The sequence below is a fragment of the Cryptomeria japonica genome, chromosome 1 (assembly GCF_030272615.1).
Source record: "Cryptomeria japonica chromosome 1, Sugi_1.0, whole genome shotgun sequence".
Lineage (NCBI taxonomy): Eukaryota > Viridiplantae > Streptophyta > Pinopsida > Cupressales > Cupressaceae > Cryptomeria > Cryptomeria japonica.
This window is the reverse complement of record NC_081405.1, coordinates 184,283,318-184,291,316: the sequence shown is the minus strand read 5'-3', so window position 1 is coordinate 184,291,316 and position 7,999 is coordinate 184,283,318. Positions and strand designations below refer to the sequence as shown.

General features: G+C 34.9%; 1 long non-coding RNA gene across 1 annotated transcript; it reads right to left on the bottom strand.

The window, feature by feature from the left end:
• Positions 1-236: 236 nt before the first annotated feature.
• Positions 237-4,253, bottom strand: LOC131066152 (uncharacterized). The gene is made up of 3 exons (XR_009111628.2): positions 4,072-4,253; positions 952-1,042; positions 237-802 (listed from the first exon to the last, which is right to left on the bottom strand). It is a non-coding gene; the product is annotated as an uncharacterized LOC131066152 (long non-coding RNA).
• Between the last annotated feature and the right edge of the window lie 3,746 nt (positions 4,254-7,999).

Here is a 7,999-nt window from a genome sequence, read left to right as displayed (position 1 = left end):
TCTATCTGATTCGATGCATGTTAGACAATTTTCTTGCCATATCTACTATGGTGCCTGTTGGGCAATCACTGATTTTGCGTTTAAGAAAGAAAATCTGCATAGGCAAACTTGCATTTGCATGCCTTCAAGTGACATTTTAGCAAGCACAATAAGAAGGGTCAAAAAGACCTAAGACTTTTCTTGCATTACTAAGATTTTATCATAATGGTCAGGCAAAGAGTATTTCAGAGGTAATATATTATAACATTTAGAACTCGTCCTGCTTGAGCTTTTTTCATTGTAAATATTGCAGTTAACACCCATAGTACAATTTGATAGCGTATCTATCAGTTGCATAACATAGGCTTCATTCAAAAGAAGCACCTTCATGTCTCATACTGAAAACATAATAAAATGGAGGTAGCCCAGCTTATATTCACATTCAAAGGAACCTATATACTACTCATGAACAACAACTATATAATTGAACAAGGTACTCATGTAGAATGCGGAAAGCTATAAGATATTGGGCTGCTGTATTACAAAAGAACCAGAAAACCATATACACATTATGTCATTGGTTGAAACTCACTACCATTTTTCACAAATCAAAGACTGGAAAATCATTCATTTTTTCTATCTGTATGTAAGGACATTTCGAGGATGGAGAAGATGAAAAAGGGCCCAAGCAATGGTGGCATAGGCGGCTTACTAAAAGCAGCGGCAAGTTGTTTACTCCCCTTCTCAGGTGTAAGAACTCCCTCATCATTTGCATGAGGAACCCTCCGTACCTTTGCTGGCAGATTGAAATGTATGATCCCTTCTGCATCAAAGACATGCAAGAACACTCACTACAGCTCCTAATTAATTGAAGTTATCAAATCCAAAATGGCCTCTACGTAATCAAATCTATTAACCCCATAATCTATCTTTCTTTTCATGAAAGAAGGATAAAGTCATCTTTTTAGATACCAGATTGATATAACCGCTTTAGGATGTTCTTGCCAATAAGCTCAGAAATTTTCCACATTTTACAGATCAAGTTCAGAATATCTCCACTAAACTGCATTTTAAATAATCGAAACAATTAGCATGTGCTCTTCCATGCGCTTGAATAATGCAAACTTATGGATAAACAAAACATTGTGAAGTCCACAAAATTTTGTTTGGAAAGATTTGAAATCACACAGAATTACACAAATAGGCAAATCACACTAGAAATTATCATCAGGGATCTACCTTATACAAATAAAAAACGTTTGTACTACGCTTTCTATTCTAAAAAAGATATCTAAGCAAATTGGCTAGAGCCCAAAGCAATGTAAGAGAAAAACATTTATCCTCAGTTGCCAAAATTTAGCGCATTAACTGATAGTCACTACCACTATCAAACCTGCAAAGATTAGCCATTCTATTAACGTCCATCATCATTTGCCAAGCTGATATCCATAGCATTTTTGCTACACCAACCACTTAAACAGTACATAAATGATATAGTGCAACAAATAAGATGCATGAAAAATAAATGTAGTTAACCTTAATTACCTGGAAGCCACGAAAGAGACAAAATTGCTAAATCTAAAAGGATACAACACTTAAGCAACTAACAGGTCTAAGTTTAGCATCTAAAAAGAAGAGAACAAGTAGCTATCTTATACACAATCAGACTTCATGCACAAGCAGAAAGCTTCCTTTAGTAAGGTGAGTGAACCTTGAATTACATCTAAATAAGGAAAGTAGGAACCATACCTGCTGATGCCAATCATGCAAGCAAAATAATAATACTTCGTAACAAATATAAGAAAAATGTTTGATAGGCACAAATAGATATCTTGTCCAACTCTTCCCTATGAAGGATTATGCCTGATGTTTATTGCTCCTAGCCTAACTAATCAACCTGACCTTGGATAAGTTCTCTTATAGAGATCCTTTAACCAGTTCATCTAGTCAAGTTGTGAGCAACCTTTTTGATCTGGGTAAGGATTGCTAGTAGAGTTCTCCTTAGCATAGGGTGACCTTTTCTCATGAAGAGGGCACAATTATTAATTGCCAGTTTACTAAGAAGCAGGTATGTATCCATAATGACAGTAGGTTATAAAATTATGACTTCTTGGATAAAGAAATATAAAAGACATATCTTGAAATGTAAGAAGGATATCTCATGTTTACTACTATCTCCTGAACAAAGGAAAGAGCAGGTTTTATACTATAAGTATTTACTGTACTTGTTTATAATGGACACAATCAACAGCCAGATAATGTTCAGGGAGAAGATGGTTTTTTTGTAGTACAGCTCACTATTAATCTAACAATATCCTTGTAAAATGTCAAGTGATTTTTGTGAACAATAACTGTAGTTTTGCACTCAGATATATTTTTCTTTCTATGGCATTCAACAAAAATCAATTACAAGAATATGGGAGACTTCTATGTTGTGCAATGAGCCAGAGACAGGTTCCATGCTGTTTGGCTACTGGGCCAAAGCATCCAAACTCTAAAGACATGCTCAGAATCACTGCAAATAATTGTCACGTGTACTTAATCAAAACACGAAAAAACAAGTACATGATTAAACAATATAATTTCAAATCTTTTCAAATGTACACAATTCAAACAGCAACCTACCATCTAGCTCACATAAAAAAATGCATTTTGTTATTTTTAGAGGAATTTCAGGGATTTTTACAAAATCCATCATCTCTTGTGATTACGTGTAGCACCTCTTTTGCTTTTTTTTGGAAGATCGCATATCTAGGCATTTAAGGCTAAAATGGAAAAGATCTCTCTCTGTTTAACTTAACTCACGGGATATACACTCCTCCATTCTGCAGAATAACTATAAATATAAGGTTAACTTCCAATAATAACGAGTAGAATTGTGTTCCACATAATTGGCATTGAGTGAGACTAAGTACCATAGTTGCTAGGAAGCTCCATTATAGGAACATAGAATGCACACGCATCCCTGTACCCACAATTCTAATGACAAAATTTATATATAATATAGCTGTCTCCTTATTCATTTACTTGATACCCTAATTTGATTGGACAACTGTCCTCACATAGGTACTAACGCTGTCCTCACATAGGTACCAACGCTCCTGCATCCCCTGGTTACTATGAGTCACTATTAACATAAATTACTAAAGAGGTATAGTAATTAATATAGAGGTTGAATAATTGAATACAACAGCATTCCCTACTTAAGATTGACTGTGAGGGAGGGTAAGGATGGAGGATCTCTGCACGTGAATCAAATAACAATATTCAAAATTTTAAGTTTAATTTTAACTTAGTAAAAACATCGTGTTTTGGGCATTTATCTCTATTATCATTCTTGTGCACTATTCTATAAAAGGGAATTATAAGATAATAGACCACACATCTTTGTCACAATTCTTAGTGTCTTATACCTCATAATACAAGGTTACCATTACCCCCCAGTCAAAGAATGTAATATTGAGTACGATATTGCATCCAGTTTTGGGTGCCTTACAACTCTTTAGTCAAGGCATTTGAAACCCCTGTAACGAGGAATTTAATATTAGATAGCATATTGCATCCAATTTTCAATGTCCTCTGTCGAATAATAAATCACATCCTTTTCTAGGACTTTTGGCCTCTATTACTGAGCAACATTACCCACCTGATTCAGGTTGTCCTGCCCCTCAACTGACCTTGCAACCGACACTCCCCAGTTCTTGGCATTTAAGCAGAAGTGGGCACCTAATCTAGTTTAAAAAGGCCAGTTTTGCTTAAACTAACCGTCGGTTGAAAGAGCATGATTCAGGCATTTGAAACTATTCTCTGTATAATTGTGACAGTCTGACAACAATCCACAAAGGGTTAACACTAAACCTAATTGTGGGAGTTAACTAGCCATTTTTCTTCATTTACAATCTCAGCCCTCAATGTACAGCAATTTGACAAATAATGGTCATTATTCAAAATCCCATAGAATGCATTTCAGCGAGAAAAGGTCCTAAACTTGAATTTCCATTTAACGCAGAGTCATAAACCATTTAATCATTCTGTGGTGCAAACATGAAATAACCAAGGCGTATGGTTTGCTGCAAGAAACGTTATGCTTACCTTGACAAAATCAGTGTAGTCTGGCTGAAACCAATCGAAATTGCGATGTCACCTGCCGAAAATTCCTTCACTGTGATTTAAAATTTGATGTCCTCCCTTCTCAAGAACTGAATGCATATTTTCAATTTGTTTCCATGACCAAGAAGTTTCCAGACGCACCCACGATCTGAGATATATTTGGAGAACTTTCTCGATACAAATAATTTACATGTGAAAATATTTTTTCTTAATGAGATTAAAAATAATATCTATTATAATTGTTAATTATTCTTAACTTATATTATGTTTCAATTGATTTTGTTTATGTTTAAGTTTATTTTATTTTATTTGAGATATTATTATGTTCACAAAATTATTTCTTGATTGTTTTTGAGAATTAGCATACTTATATTTTGAAAACTTTATGTAAAATGCTAAGAGATATCAAAATAATCTAATAAAATCTAATTAAATCTAAACTTCATAAAAGAATGTCATAAAGAGAAATCTTTTAAACTATGAGATTAATGATATCTTTGCTCAATGCAACCTATTTTTTTTCTTTAATTTAAATCTTAGTAGTATTTTGCAATCTATTATGTTCATCTTTTCACAAAACTACTACTTTAAAGATAGGTTATGTTTGTAATTTTGATTATTTTTTATCATTTTATTTTAACAACAAACTAAAAAAAGGCCATTGTAATTAAAAAGAATTAAAAATCAACCACTATTTGTGCATCCTCCTAAATTATTGCATACAAAATTTCTACACTTTTATTGAACCCAAAATATCTTATCTCTAATCTTTTAAATTCCTCCAAACCATGAAAAAATATTCCATGAAATATCAAAAACATAATTTCAAATCCTAAGCAAGAAAGTATCAGAGATGCCAAAGCCTAAGCCAAAATAGTTCATAGTTGTGGGCATACATAGGTGGCCCTACCATCATCTAAATGGCTATATGAAGAATTGAAAAAAGTAGAAATAACTTGTTCCACTGCCTCAACTTTGTCTTTGAAGTTTTGATACAAGATGTGAGACTATTTGTCCATGGCATGTAGCATCCCCACCATGTTCAAGGATAGAAAATTGAAAGGAAGCTAAGGTGCTGAAAGCACTTCCTAACACTAATCTAGTGGGGGAGATAGTGCAAATTTTCTTAAAATCTTTATTACAGAAATAGAAACATATTCATAGAGAGATAATAACCATATATAGAGATAAACAATGAACACAAGATATATTGTGGGGAAAACCCTTTTGGGTAAAATACCCACACTCTAAAAGAACAATACTTTGTATTCTAGTAATCAAAATCTTACAACACAATGCTGACACTTATCTTCTTCAACAAGAGTCTATAACTACAACCCATAACTTAAATTAATTCCGGTAGCATAACACTTGAAGCATCAAGATGAGGTCGTGCATAACATTTGACCCTATTTTTCGGCCACCAAAAAACATGCAAATGACACATGTACATCTCCAAATGACTCCTCACTCAAACGTCCTAAGTTGGGCACTCAAAATTTACTATTTCAAGGTATGACATATGCTCTTACACATCTTACAACTATCATAACTTACAACACTTATAGTTGTAAGAGAATCTATCATAAATGACTAATTTTAGCTTATTTTCTTACAACTTGTCATAACCCTCTCCATGCAAAAGGTATCTCCAGCCACTTGTCCACTCTATCATAAAATCTATCATAGGCCGACACTTGTCAAGATCCTCACATGGGATGCCTACCTCCACATGTGCAACATATGTGTCATACAATCATCACCAAGTAGGATGCCACCAAGCTTGTGGATCCCACTAGATGACTAGACATTTGTAGGCAATAAATAAAATAAGAAATAAATGCATTAGCCCATAAATCAACTGCAGGGGGCTGAGAGGCCCATAGAACTGGAATACCATTTGAACTTCTATGTGCTCACTAGTTTTGTCAATGCATCTGCAACATTCGTCAAAGTGTCAACATTCTCCAATTTTACCTTCCCATCCTCTTCCATATATCAAACAAAATAAAAGTGAATATCAATGTGTTTCATTCTGGCATGGAAAGTCGGATTCTTTGCTAAGAAAATAGCATTTTGACTGTCACAATAGATTGTAATCAATCCTACATCAAACCCAATATATGAACACAACAACCTAAGCCAAATGGCTTCCTTACAAGCATGAGTAGCTTCCATATAATCTGTTTTTGTCATGGACAAAGCAACTACAACTTGCCACTTACTCATCCAATTAATATCATCACCATTCATAGTGAAAACATAACCACTGGTGGATCTTCTGCTGTCAATGTCACCTACCCAATCTGAATCCACATATCCATGAATACATATAAAATGTCAACGTCTAGTAGAATAACCATGATAACACAAGGAATACTAGGAAGTACCCCTCAAATATTTGAACACTCTTTTGACTGCATCCCAATACACCTGTCCATGATTAGCCATATATTGACTTAGGACTCCCACTGCTTGGGCAATATCTGGTCTTATACAGACCGTAACATACATGAGATTGCCAACTGCACTCGCATATGGTAAATTGGCCATGTCCTCCACCTCAGAGGGAGATTTTGGACAATCTTCCACAGATAATTTTGTTCCCAATGCAACAAGAACTATCATGGATCTACAAGATGTCATGTTGAATATCTCCAACACTGAATTCACATACTTACTCTGGCTTAATCAAAGCTTTTTGTTGGATCTATCTCTTCTGATCTCCATCCCCAAAATGTACCTAGCTGCACCTAAATCTTTCATCTCAAACTGTGTTGACAACTGAGACTTCAAGTCAGAAATCAAATGTCCATTCCCAAACAGTAACATATCATCCACATATAATGCAATAATGAGAATGCGACCATTATCAGTTTTAAAGTAAACACAATGATCTGATTTAGATCTTTGAAATCCCAAACTCAACACATAGGTATCAAAATTTTGATACCACATCCTAGGAGACTATTTCAAACCATACAAAGAATTTTTCAACTTGTAAACTAGATTTTCTTTACCTTTTACTATGACATGCTTTGGCTGTGACATATAAATCTCTTCCTCCAAATCACTATGAAGGAATGTTGTCTTCACATCTATTTGCTTGATTTCCCAATCATGAACTATAGCAAGTGATAACAAGAACTAAATGGATGTCAGCTTTGCAATAAGAGAGAAAATCTCACCATAATCTATTCCCTCAACCTGGATATACCCCTTCACGAACACCCATTTGCATCCCATAGGATTACGCCCTTCAGGCAAAGGTACCAGATCTCAAGTATTGTTCTTCTTCAAAGATGCCATCTCATCATTCATGGCTTCCATCCAGAAATCTGCATCATGCATACCCATAGCCTGTCTAACAGTCTTAGGCTCATTAGCGTTAGCAATCAAAGCAAAAATACAACTGGAATCTAACAATGAATATCCAAACCTATCTGGTGAATACCCATATCTATCAGGTTGCTGCCTATCATGAGCAGACCTCCTCAAAGGCTGAGGTTGAGGTTCTTCATAGTCTTCATAACTTTCAAAGCTTCTAGAACTCTCCTCATCATTAGGTCCACCAGGAGCTCGTAGTTCTTCTTTCTCAGGGCTAGAAGGAATCTGAACTACCTCTTTATTATGTTTCTCTTCTTTCTATGGTTGTATCTCAATAGTGGAAGGTTTCATCTCTCTAAAAATAACACTTTTTCTATAGATAGCCTTCTTTGACATTGGATCCCAAAGCTTGTACCCTTTTACACCGACACCATAGCTGATAAAGATACACTTCATTGCCTTGTTCTCCAACTTAGATCTCTTTTCATTTAGAACATGAGCATAAGCTTCACAACCAAATACTCTGAGATGTCTCATTGAGGGATTCTTTCCTGACCACACCTCCATAGGTGTTTTATCAACA